Source organism: Danio rerio, chromosome 9 (assembly GCF_049306965.1).
Source record: "Danio rerio strain Tuebingen ecotype United States chromosome 9, GRCz12tu, whole genome shotgun sequence".
Lineage (NCBI taxonomy): Eukaryota > Metazoa > Chordata > Actinopteri > Cypriniformes > Danionidae > Danio > Danio rerio.
In genome coordinates, this window is record NC_133184.1 from 6619535 (window position 1) to 6633297 (window position 13763).

Sequence of the window (13763 nt, forward strand, 5' to 3'; positions counted from 1 at the left end):
AACCCATAAAGGTTTGAAACACTTGAGGGTAAATTAATAGTGAGTAAATGTTAATTTTTGCGTGAATCATCCCTTAAAGTGCTAAAATGACAGTTACCTATTTCTGAACTATGCCTTTAAGGAGTGTCACAAACTCTGTTTGTGTTTGTCCAAGCGACGGGCTCATGGAGGTACCGAAAGGGAGAAGCAAGCAATAATGAGACAATTGCACTTTTTGGATGAACTATCCCTTTAAGGAGTGTCAAATTAGCATGACAAAATAATTAACAAACCTCTGTAGAAGACAGCTCTGTTTGTGTTGGTTAAAGCCACAGGCTCATGGAGGCGCTGAAAGAGAGAAGCAAAGAAAGATTAAGAAAACATGACATTCACTTACTGAAAGCTTTAAGTCTCGCATAACAAACCATGTCCTCATAAACCATGAATAAACAGATTTAACAAAACAATAGCCTACTGCTAAGTCACATTCAGTAGACATACTTGGTCCCCATAAACCATGAGCAAACACACAGATATTAAAACAATAGCCTATTGCTAGGTCAGCAAACTTGACATTGTTTCTCTTGATATCTCAATATTGTAAGCTATAAAAAAAAGCTTTAAATATTAGTAATATTTGTTATTTCTCAAATGTGGTAAAAAACAATATTATTATAATATGTAGGCCTAGTAATGGTTAAAATGCTCAATTTTGCATAGATCTGGCATGTTAAACTTTAAATTGGTCTTTAATGCACAGGACAGAGATGACATCAGAATACAAATTCAAAATTCTGAAGATGAGTGTTAGATGTATGCTTGCACTCTCTTATGGTCCACATGCAAATAGATCATTTTCACTGGTATAATCAGGCATTTGTCATCATCAGATTTCAACTTGCATTATTTTCATCATTTAACAACAGTAGTTTATACTGCCACTGTGTAAACGTTTAATCTTGCGCATAATACTCACCGTGTGAATAGAGGCTAATTTAAAGAAAAAACTTTGAATTGTTATATTGCGATTCTCAATATAATAATGTATCGCTACACCCATATTAAATGTATTATTATATAAAAATAACTGCACAGATACAGGAACAATAAGAAAATATCTCTTCAGATCAACATTTAGAAGACAATTATATAGACAAACCTCTTTGAAGCTCACTCTGTTCAGAATTCAAAGATAATGGCTCATGAAGAGACTGAAAAACATAATCAAAACACAGAAAATAAAGCTAAAACAACTCAAGTGTGTGCTAAACAGACATTATTAAACATTATATTTAATACTACATACAGTTCAAAATATGCCAATTTTTAAAATAAAATCCAATATACCCTACCTTTGCTTTTTCATGTTTGTTACAGGAGAGAAGGTCAACTCCTCCACATGACACACTCTAAAATTACAATTGTATGTTGTGATATCGTGCAGAACAATGTTTTAAAATTAAACACAAGGTACTTTTTTTTTATACAAGATTAAAATTGTAACTCTGCCAAATAAAAACAGTTCTGTCAACACATGAACACTGACTCCACAGAGTATGCATCACAAACTTTTCAGGACTAACAGTGAAAACTGATACAGAAGAAACTAAATCATTGAAAAAATTCATTATGTTGGTTTAATAGTGCACAAAAAGTACACTGTACAGGAAACTGGCCCAAAACAATTATCTAATACTTTACTATTTGATAGTGTCAGGCCTGGATTAAGAACTCAAGAGGTCTGTATTAAAAAAAATAAGAATAGAATACATTTTTTTCAAAACGAATCTATAATATATTGCCCACATTTTTTAAATAAATTATATATATATATATATATATATATATATATATATATATATATATATATATATATAGTCTACAAATATTTAACTTATTTTTTAAGCATTTAAAATTTATTAATAAAATTTGTGAAAATTGATAGTATAAGTACACTTGTTCAAGTTAATTGAAGCAGTACTAAAATATATATTTTAAAAGGTATTTATTACTATTCTCCACTGTGCTTTGCGAGAGCTCTTACTGAACAGCACTTGTTCGATGACATAAGAGTGCCCAGGCACGAATGCAATGTGAGTGCAGGCCGTAGGGGGAGACGGAAGGGGGGAAAAGCATGCTTCAGCCTGGTTCATGGCAACTGTACAGTGCGAGTACGCCCTCAGACAAACGATGAATCCAGTCTGCACTGCCATTAGCATCCTCCGCCTGGTTAATGCTAGCTTGCACATAACATTACCATAACGTCTTCTATACCCTCATTCTCCTCATCATGGGTCTGTTTGAAGGAGTGAATACATGAAACATGCCTCAATAAAGATGCACCCTCTCCTCTTTTTCTCTTGTGATTGCCAAATCCACTTGTTCACTCATTTTGATCTACGGCAAATACTACACTACAGTCCGCTCAATTCAGTGCAGGTTATTTCAAAACTAACATGCACTTCACCAATTAGAGCATGCTGTTTAGTTAAAAAAAGTAAAGTAGGAAAGGAAAAAATCTGCATGCTTTTTATACATGGTGACATTTTCTGACAATTTAAATACAATGATAATAATAATATATGATATTGACTATTTGCTAAGAGGAAATGCCTAGTTTCTAAAAAAATGTTTTTAAAGAGAGGGAGGCAACCTTTATTAAGGCATGTGCAACCTATTAAATGCTCTTCAACAGAGCCATGAGGTAGGAGAATATGGGTGAAGTAGCGCTAGTTGTGGCAAATGATAATCGACAGGCTAACCAGGGTTTGAGAAAGGGCGACTAATAGTGGTGTAACGGATCCAAAATCTGCAGTTAGGATCACTCTACGTTTTTTGAGTTATGGATCGGACCATTTTTTGGATCAGCAAAAAAGGGAGGAGACAATTTGCTTTCCATTTATACAAAAATGTTACTGCATAAAACATTGCTTTTAACAAACAGAAAATAGAACCTGTAATTTTAATAAAAAATAAAAATCAGGAAATAACCAGCTAAAAAAAAAAGTATTCAATATGAAATATGATCTTTGCTACTGTTGCTGATAATGCAAAATATATAGAAATCTTGTACAACATATATTTATCTTCAATTACTGATTCAACAATTCACACATAAAACTTCATGTTTCATTATACTGTAGGTGTATTATATTTGAAAACCTATTCAATGACATAATTTTGATGTTTGTTTGTCGCCATCTGTTGGTTACACAATGTAGTTGCTTTCACCAGCATCTTGTTTCATTAAACAGTGATTTTATTCTTACCATAATGAATGCATTAATGCAGGCTAAACAAACAGTGACAAAAAAACACCTTAATAGCCAAAAGCATTTAGGTAGGTCCCACAACGTCATCATTATATTTTACAGGGAAGCCAAAATGCTTTCATTCATGCAATTTGAATGACACGGGAGGCGATCTCTCTGCGATTGTTATAAATGTTGGATTAACCTACAAGTTCAAAAAAAGTTATTAATCTACGAGTCACGCGCATTCCGAACCGTGGGTTGTGATCCGTATCGATCACGGATCAACAGTGATCCGTTACACCCCTAGTGCCTAACATCACAAATAAATAAATACAAATGAATTCTATTAAGATGTTGCTAACATTTGAAAATAACTTTATTATATATTTAAAATAACTATTTAGAGAAATAAGATAAACATCATCAAAACACACGAGGCACTTGTGACTTTGTTTAACATTTGCATTATTTACATTTTTTTTTAAATGTTTCCTACCTATTAAAAATAAATGTATTTCCCATCTGATATGCAATGGGGAGAAAAAAAATAAGAATAAGTTCAGCAGACGGTATATTAGAATTCGAGTTGATGATCAATCGCGTCAAAACATGTTGCTATGTGCATTACAAGTTACACCACTGGCGCTATTTAGTTATGTTGTCTCTGTCAGTCAGACATCACTTGTCTGACAAAATTTGTGTAAATGGCTTATTCCATCAATGTGTGTTATTAACCAATGGTTAATGAGGCCCTGGATAGTGTACAATCTTTAATAGTTTTAACTTTTCACTAATATGGAAATCATTAATATTAGCATTTTTTTAGACTCTTAAATTAAACATTAACATTTTAAAGTGTGGTTTTCAATTAGGACATTTCTTTTTTTATTATTATTATTATTATTTAAATGTTATTTGTTGACATTTATAATGTCATGTCATCAAATCATCATTCATGACTTAATTTTTTTGTGTTAAATTAAACTCCTTTTTGCATCTTAACATTTTATACACTATGCGTATAATGAAACATTAACTGGGGACTACCTGCAGTAAGAAAAAACATGTACAAAACTTTGGTACCTTTGATGTCACTGATGTACCTCCACGTAAGCATGTCTTTATCCTTCCCCAGCCTCACATGATGAGCAGCATCTTTCAAAGGATTTAATCCTCTGCTTTGACTCTTACCACCATTCATTCACTGTTAAAATATTATATAAGGTTAAACTTCACAGTTTATAATATAAATACAATACCACATATGCAAAGCAGTATTAATATATGTGACGTAGTGTAAAATTCTCTAAAGAAGACCAAAACAGAACAAAATAGTAATATAGTTATCAAATTTCATAATACAGTTAACACATTTCAAACCATTTAACAAAATATAAGTTAGTAGTGCACTATTTTGACAATTTGATCAAATAAAGTTATTTAACTAGGGTTAGTTAACCTCTTTTCATAATAAAAGTTCATTTATTCAAATGTACAGTTTAACTGAACACAAGTTTATCACAAAAAAACATTAGAAAAAATAAAACCACACATTTACATTACTAAATTCAAACATTTTGTTCAATCATGCTTAATAATTCAAGTTTAGTAAATTGTTTCTACGTCATATTTATGTTTAATATACCTTGTTACCATATTATTTATACCATATTCGAATGGTCATTGCTTCTCACATAAAAGTATGTGTAGAAAAAAATCACAAATTACATAGTGCATCTATTATAACGTTACATCTCATGGAATCAGACGGCGAATTGTTTACCGCGAAGGAGTGAGCTCTGCCCGGTTCTGGGTTAAATCGACACCGGCGCTTCCGAGCCAGATACAGGCCGAGCGCGTGCTATTATTAGCAAATACACATTTTGAAGAACTAACTTATCTCTGATACTGCCATTACAAACACATATTTCTAACGTTTATTTGTTCTCATCTTCTGTTCCCAGTCACTAATTATTATTGTCTAAAACAGTACGCGCCGCATATAAATATATAAACTTGCTATTTTGAATAACAAGTGGAATAATACAGTACATATAATAATAAATAATGTACAAAGTATTAAAAACAAATGACTTACTTGTTTGATGTGAGTTTCACTGCTTGAAGCGCGACTGCCACGTCCACAGTCTTCATGAGGGACGTTTTCCCGCGATTGAATGTATGGCGCGAAATTGTGTAAGATTTGGCGCGAGTGTGTATAGAAGTGCAGTACCAAGTTCCGCCTACAGAGGCGCTGTTCAAAGATCACACATACACATCATGGTTTACAAGACCATATTTGTAAAGGTCATAAAAAGCACACCAAGTGTAATAATAACCAAATAACAATGTGAACTTTTGAAACAAGTCTTATAATTATCATTTAGGTCATTGTAATGAATAATCATCATTTAAACCATTTTTAATATCAACTTAAATTTTTAGTTTATGAGACCACCAAAAATGGTCTCATAAACTAAATGGTCTCATAATGCTGGTGGGTAAACCTGAAAATTGGTTCCATAAACCACATATGCCAACACACACACACACACACAAACACACACACACACACACACACACACACACACACACACACACACACAGTCGGAGGACCGTTATGAACTGATTACATGGACTTTAAAAGCAGCACAGACGCATGCACCAATTGCTTAGTCTTGTTATACTGTTTCTGAACATAATGACGCGTTTCTCTCTTTTCTTTGTAAAACTCTTAGTGTGTAACTTTATTGAGCGGATTTGATCGTAATAATCTAGGAGAAGTCTGTAAAATAACAGTAAAATAAAAATTTTAATGAAAATATGTGTAGATTTATTATTTTTTGCACTTTATTTCAACAAAAAAATGTTACCGTAATTTTATGGTTTTTGTTTGGCAGCCATAGCTGTCAGTCATTTTACCTTTTTTTTTTTTTTTTTTTTTACGATTTTTATTATTATTATTATTTTTGCAATGTATGTCATATGCATTAAGGACAATAGATAGAAAATTTTGGAGTGGCCATTACAAAGCCCTGATCTCAATCCTGTTGAAAATTTGTGAACAGAGCTTTAAAAAGTGTCTGTGCAGCAAGACAGCTTACAAATTTGACTTGGTTACAGCAGTTCTGTCAGTAGGAATGAGAAAACTATAGTGAAAAACTTGTTGAAGGATAGGCAAAAGTGTGACCCAAGTCATACAGTTTAAAGGCAATGCAACCAAATACTAAGGAAGTGTATGCAAGCTTTAGACTGTCAAGAAAGTGATAAAAAAAAAAAAATCTCTCTTGTTATTTTTGCATTTAACAAAGAGAAATAAGAAATGATTTTGGTAATCCTAACTAAGCTAAAACAGGAAATTTTATCAAATCAAAGGGGGGCTATAATTCAGACTTCAACTGTATATATCCTCAAAAATATGTTTGCTGCTTGTAAGGTCAGTAGTATTATCCCACTTAAGCATTTTTTTTCTCGATAGTCTACAGAACAAACCATCATTATACAATGATTTACCTAGCCTAACCTGCCTAGTTAACCTAATTAACCTAGTTAAGCCTTTAAATTGCTCTTTAAGCTAAATACGAGTACCTAAAATGTCTAGTAAAATATTATTTATTGTCATCATGGCAAAGCTAAAAGTTAATAAAATGATTTATTAAAACTATTATGCTTAAAAATGTGTTGGAAAAAAAAAGGAAATTAGGGAAAATATACAGGGGGCTAATAATTCAGGAGAGCTATTTTTTTTTTACTTCAACTGTATATAGCTGGGACAGATTTAGTTAAACTGTGGTGTAGTCTATAAATGGACCATACTTGCGCAAATCCTATGAACTGTAATCGTTAATATACAGTTTGGACAATGCCGCTGAATCAAATTAAGTATTTTTATAACATAACGATGAAGAATTTAAGACCCAAGTGTTTCTAATTCACAAACTCACATGGTTCTTGTTATCCCAGGGTTATTGATAAGAAGACATTTAGGTACTTTCCTTGACCAGCCCATCGGAAACACTCGAACAGTAATGCTATTGATTATGGGTCATTCTGTTAATAAATGATTTTGAGAAGTTCCATCTTGTTTTGGGGTTTTGATTTATTTTTTGTAATCACATCATAGCATTTTGAATTACATTATATAGCCTTTACTTTTAACTGTGATCCCAAATGTTTCTTATCCAAGAGAAACCTGAGCACATGTCCAAAAATCCTAAAGTCCCACTGAAATTAATTATTAAAGGGTTAGGTTACCCCAAAAAATGGGGGTCATTACTTGCTCTCATACCATTCCAAACCTGTAATACCTTTGTTTATTTTCAGAATACAAACTATTTTAGATGAAATCTGAAAGCTTGAACATACACAATGGGAAATGAAAGACAGAATTTTCATTTTTGAGTGAACTATCCCTTTAAGTTTTTGGGGTGTTAGTAAGGGTTTGTAATTATTAAAGCTATCTGAAAATCGGTGTGCTGCAAAACAATAACAAAATTCACATTTAGAATACAAAAGCGTTCAAAATGTTACAGTGAAGCTGTTCAGCAAAATAAATAATACAATTGGGGTACATTAAGTATATATTGAATAATGGATAATTCAAATATTGAGAGCAGATCTTATAATAAAAATATTAAAATGATAATCCCAATGTGCAATCATTAGACTTCTGTGAAGCTGAAATATAAGATCAGTTACTCAGTTAAAAGTCAATACATTAAAGCTCAAACATGCACATATAATGCTAAGCTTAAACACAAAAGCACACACAATGCATCATTTGCATATTTGGTATAATTATAAGCCTCATAATAAAATATTTAGATTAAATATCTGAAATCTTGAGGTTTGTTAAAGTATGACTGGACTCCATCATTTAATACTCCCTGCGGTTCTTGTGGGTTTCATATTGTGCAACAGTAATTACGATGATGACGTTGGTCCTGATATTGATGACATGACCGATGATGCATTTTCAAAACATATAAGTCAAGATGATGACAAAGGGTAATTATGGCTGTCAAAATGCATCTCCAGAATTAGAGTTTGTTTTAAAGTCATTCCAACAATGTAAACTGGCATGCTGAACTGCTTAGTGTCCACTGAAAAGGAAAATTAATCAGTTATTTTAAAAGATAGCAATTTATTTACATGCAATATAAAATAAAACTGTATTGAAAGATGGGTTCTTATATTTACATTGCTTTTATGTTATAATTTAAAGTAAATAAAGATTTGATAATAATAATAATAATAATAATAATAATAATAATAATAGTAATAATAACCACAACAGTGCATACATAGACTCTTAACATTTACATAATTTAAAGGTCTAGTCTTTTAGGAGCAAAGATGGGCCGAGGATTGCCAGTTTGCCAACAAATACATAAGAACATTATTAAAATGTTTAAAACAGTGTTCCTCAAAGAAAGAGAGGAAGACATATGGATATTTTACCTACAACTGTGCAAAACATAATTAAAAGATTCAAGGAATGTGGAGGAATTTCAGTGCGCAAAGGACAAGGGCGCAAACCTATGCTAAACAATCTCCCTTAATGCGACACTGCATTAAGAATCATTAATCATCTATAAGTGACATCACCACATGGGCTCAGGACTACTTTGGCTAACATTTGTCAAGTACCTCAATGTGTAGCACAAATGCCAGTTAAAATGGTACTGTGCCAAAAGGAAGCCCTATGTTAACAGTGTCCAGAAGCGCTGTCAACCTCTCTTGGCTCTGAAAAGCATCTGGAATGGACCATCACACAGTGGAAAAGTGCACTGTGATCAGATGAATCAGTATAATTTAGTTATTTTAGGGGGATAAATGAATGCTGTGTGCTCCGGACCAACGAAGAAAAGGATCATCCAGACTGTTAACAGCAACAAGTCCTAAAGCCAGGGTCTGTCATGGTATGGGGTTGTGTTGGTGCCCTTGGCAAAGATAACTTACACTTCTGTGATGGCACCATTCTTTTCCAGGGAAGCTCATGCCTATTTCAAAAATAAAAGGCAAAACCACATTCTGCACACACTACAAAGTCCTGGCTGCGGAGGGGGAGGACACAAGTACTTGACTGGCCTGCCTGCAGTCCCGACCTGTCTCCAATAGAGAATGTGTGGTGCATTTTAAAGCGCTAAAAAGGATGTAGACCCTGTACTGTTGCCCACCTTAAGACTTGCTTGCAGGAGGAATGGGACAAAATTACTTTTGAAACACTGGGTGTCTTCGCTCACCAAATGTCTTTTAAGTATTGGCAAATGGAATGGCAACATTACAAAGTGGTAAATGCTTTACTGTTCCAACTTTTTTAGAACTGTGTTGAACCAAAATTAAAATAAGCGTTTATTTCATACATTATTAAAAAAAAAATAATAATAATAAAATAAAATAAAATAAAATAAAATAAAAATCATGAGGAACACATTAAATAATATGTGTTAAATTGTCTGCAAAGAAATACAAGTATGTTTAGTACATTTTTATTTGTGTTTTCCTCGTCTTTATTCTGTCATTGTATTTATGTATGTACAGTGGGTTTAGATAAGAATCCCCCCCAATCAAAATAATTACATTTTGTTGCATTGCAGCCTGAAATGAATACAGACACAGTTTTGTTTTATCTACGTGAAATTTTTCAGTAAAACATATAACATCCATTTAAAATATATAACACCAATATGTCAGAAAACAATTAACAAGCATAAAAACCAACCCAGGCTCATTCTGAAAACGTAGTCCAGCGGACGTTTCTGGAGAACGCGAAATTCGTCCCGGGAGGTATGTATGGCTGCATTTCATTTTTTTAAGCAAACGATACGAGGCGGTGTGACGCCGTTCCCTTTCGCGCTTGCCAGCTGACAGCTTACCTCCGTGTGAAGGGCTTTCCCGCTGCAGTCAGTTTGTCCAGTCAGCTCATCGTGTGCGTCGGTGGGCTTCAGATGCAGAGAGGAGGAGTTGACAAAGGCGTCCGGGGAAGAGCGGTTCCAGAAACCAGGTAAGACAAAAACAGAATCCAAAAAATAAAGCGAACGAGTTCATAAGGGGGTGAGAACGCGGTGAAATCAGAAAACGTGGTAAAAAAAAAACAGACAAGGGTTTTTCTTTTTCTAGACGGCTTTTCTAAATTGTTGCTCGGGTTTAGTGAAGTGAGCGGGCGGGCGAGTCAATTGGTAAAACTGATTGGGTTCAGGGAAGGAGGAGGGTGGGTCAGCCGATTGGCCGGTCGCGCAGTCAATCATTCGGTCGTTTAGACAGTGGCCTCTGGTGGGTTGACGTGAGAACAGCGCGGGCGCGAACGACACTCGCAAGAGACGCTTGAGATATGAAAAAGCACGCACAGCGGCCTCTCACGGATTCGTGAAAACAAAAACTGCACAAATACGTACGCGGTCTCCAGAAATGTCCGCTGGACTACATTTCAGAATGAGCCTGGGTTGATAAAAACAGAATCACTCAGTTGTGAAAAGGATCACCTCCCTCCTAAAAATTACTTGTAAACTCAATCAGGTGTAGCGCATCACCATCTTAACAACACACAATGCCATTTCACTTTCATTTGTTGGTCGATTCGATCAGCTCAGCATGAAACTAGCTTTATTGTAGCATTTCAACCCTAGGTAGTGCAACTGAAGCAAACCATCAACTATGGGTGGCATTGTCAAAAGATCTCTGGGATAAAGTTGTGGCCAGGCCATTTTAAATGCTTTATCAATGCCTAGAAGCACAGTGAAGTCCGTTATTAAAAAGTGGAAGGTATTTGGTACAACACAGACCCTCCCTAGATCAGGACGTCGCTCCAAACTGGATGAAAGAGCCAGAAGGAAACAATCAGAGAGGCAACCAAGAGGTCAACAACAACTCTGAACAGTTGCAGGAATTTATGTCAAAGAGTGGTCATTGTGTGCATGTGACAACAATATCAAAAATTCTCCACAAATGTGGCTTTTCTGGGAGGGTTGCACGAAAAAAAAAGCCTCTTCGCATGAAAAGCAACATCAAGTCACAACAGAGCTTTGCCAAAATGCACCTAGAAGATTCCGAGGCCACGTGGAAAAAATTTTTTATGGTCGGATGAGATTAAAATTTAATTTTTTGGCCTCAACACCAAACGATATGTCTGGCGGAAATCCAATACAGTTCACCATTCAAATAACACCATTCCTATAGTAAAACATGGAGGTGGAAATATCTTGTTATGGGGCTGTTTCTCTGCAGCAGGAACAGGAGCATTTGTCAGGATAGAAGGAAAAATAGATGGGGCTTGAGTAAAATCTGCTGCCCTTTGCCAGAAAGTTATCAATGGGAAGAAGGTTTACCTTCCAACATGACAACGACCCAAAGCACTAGAGGTGTGAACCTATACTGGTCTCACGGTTCGGTTCGGTTACGATTATCATGCCTTCGATTCGGTTCAATTCGATATCTCGGTGCATCACGGTGCATTGATGATGCTTTCCATATACAGTGTTATATTTTAGGGGGGAGGCTATAACAAGCTGTCTGTATAAACACACAGACACACAGCACCACACTGTCTCTGTCACACACACTTAAGCCCTCGCAACAGGGAGAGCTCGCGTTGAGCGGAGCAGAAAAACGAAAAAAAAAAAAAACGAAAAAAAGAAGTACTTTTCCGACGGTCCCTTACTGAGAGCTCCTCTCAGCGCGAGCTCTCCCGGCTAAACACATATTGCGAGGGCTTAAACGGAGCAGTGCTCCTAATGTCGAGCGATAAAAAAGAAAAAGACAGCTGTGAAACATAACCAGCCTTTTCTTTTTGTAGGAAACACACTTTATATCTTTTTAGGGTAAGAGGTTTTTGAGTTATTGCCGTCTATAACTGAATGTGTGTCAGGAATATCGAAAACAAAACCAACTGAACCACGCTCATTTCTGGCGCCCCTCTGGATATACAGCGTCCTTAGCATTAGCCTATGGTGCCTATGCCACGGGCCGGCCCTGAGTTGGCTGAGTGTTGTAAATACCCGCGCTCACCTAGGAGATAAATGACGTCAGTACATAATAACCGGTTATGATTATCACTGAACCGATACCGAATTGTCCGCGTCTGCATTGCAGTGCACCGAAGAAACCATTAATTTTGACACCCCTACAAAGCACACAGCAAAACTGACCACACCATGGTTAAAGGAGAAAAAGGGTGAATGTCCTGGCATGGCCAAGTCAGAGTCCAGACTTAAACCCTATTGAAAATCTGTGGAATGACTTGAAGACTGCAGTTCACAAGCGGACACCATCAAATTGAACTGAGCTTGAACAGTTCTGCAATGAGGAGTGGGCTAATATTGCAAAGTCTAGATGTGCAAAGTTAGTAGAAACATATCCCAACAGAATAAAGGCTGTAATTAAAGCAAAAGGTCATTCAACCAAATACTAAAACAAGGGAGTGATCCTTTTTCCAACCCATTGATTCTGTTTTTTATATGTGCATTTATTTCAGACATGTTGGTGCCATATCTTTTGGTTGGATGTTATAAGTTGCACTAAGTAAATACAGTTAGACAAAACAAAAACTGTGTCTGACTTCATTTCAGGCTACTATGCAACAAAATGTACATATTTTGAACGGGGGTGACTCTTTTCTATACCCACTGTGTATTAACAAAGCATTTTGTGTAGAACAGCTTATTACATTTATATTCCCAGTTATCTCCATGTACTATATGATGTCATTAATACAGGAGTAAATAATTGTTAAAATCATTACATCACCAGCCACTGTAAGCATTTATATATGTGCTTCTTCGAAGTCAGCATTTCTGATCGGCATCCAGGAGCTGCTGCAGTTTTAATAACAGAGCAATGAACCTGTCTGATATCTGGAGCAGTTGCCTTTCCCAGTCTCTAATCATAGTGGGGGATTTTGTAGGATCTGTGTCTGTGATCCAGAACCCTTTGTGTTGAAATGCTCAGGCTCAGCTGTGCTAGATTTGCTAGGTTAATACTAGAGAGACAGACTAAACCCTCAGCACTATTAATAAATAAGACTGGAAAGACAACAGCTCTGGTCTAAAACTACATCTACTGCCTATACTGTACGTCTACATTATTCCATTTTCATCTTGGCAATTTCTACCTCGTAAATTTGATTCTTGGCTCTCCAGGACCTTAGTCAAACGTTGAATAGAGGAGGGGGTTGAGGGAGAGGAAATAAGGGGGTCGTAGTGGGAGTAGTGGGTTTGGGAGATTTGAGTACTATAGACAGTATAGAAGAGTGGGGGAGGGAGAGACGGACAGTATTAAAGGGTCAAGAAACACTAAAACACATTTTTTTAGATGTTGTCTAATATATATGTGTCCCACATTGTTAAAAACACCATTTGGAGACATATATTTAGCTAACAAGTGAAAATTGCTTGCTTTTGCTTTCTTTTGTGCAAGTTCTTCTGGTTTGAAAATAAATTTTGAAGCTACGTCACGGCCATGAGATCCTTGTGTAAATTCCAGCGTGGAGATTGGATGTCTGTACCAGCCAGTACAAATTAGTGCACTCTATTG

At 35.4% G+C, this 13763-nt stretch overlaps 1 long non-coding RNA gene across 1 annotated transcript; it reads right to left on the minus strand.

Moving 5' to 3' along the window:
* Positions 1-239: 239 nt before the first annotated feature.
* LOC141376062 (uncharacterized) lies at positions 240-1421 on the minus strand. Its single transcript, XR_012385146.1, has 3 exons — positions 1332-1421; positions 1139-1190; positions 240-327 (listed from the first exon to the last, which is right to left on the minus strand). It is a non-coding gene; the product is annotated as an uncharacterized lncRNA (long non-coding RNA).
* Between the last annotated feature and the right edge of the window lie 12342 nt (positions 1422-13763).